The sequence below is a fragment of the Penaeus monodon genome, chromosome 23 (assembly GCF_015228065.2).
Source record: "Penaeus monodon isolate SGIC_2016 chromosome 23, NSTDA_Pmon_1, whole genome shotgun sequence".
Lineage (NCBI taxonomy): Eukaryota > Metazoa > Arthropoda > Malacostraca > Decapoda > Penaeidae > Penaeus > Penaeus monodon.
Window position 1 is genome coordinate 33,725,926 of NC_051408.1, and position 328 is coordinate 33,726,253.

The following is a 328-nucleotide window of genomic DNA, read 5'->3' on the forward strand; positions in this document are numbered from 1 at the left end:
AAATATATTTTAATAAAATGAACCGGAGGATCATTATACATTATTTTAATGCAAATGATAAGGTAAGAAATATGACTTTTTTTTACTACTAGCAAGTATATTTAGAAGGTAGTTACTATTTTTGCAGTTTTTTTTTGTTAATTGTGTTTTTTTTCTATATCCCAAACAGATGTTATTGCAACAGCTGATTATTGAAAATAATTACAAACCATTAAACTTATGACGTTTGGTGAATCTCCAAATCTGTATACCAACTACATTATTTATCTTCAAAATCATATTTTGTTTCATGCCTAATATACAGATATAGATACATAGATAACTAAAT

At 24.4% G+C, this 328-nt stretch overlaps 1 protein-coding gene across 1 annotated transcript in view; it reads right to left on the minus strand.

Annotated features, from left to right (window-relative positions):
- The window catches only part of LOC119587940, a 3,967-nt gene that overhangs the window by 1,966 nt on the left and 1,673 nt on the right, over positions 1–328 (minus strand). The gene's annotated exons all lie outside the window — the stretch shown is intronic.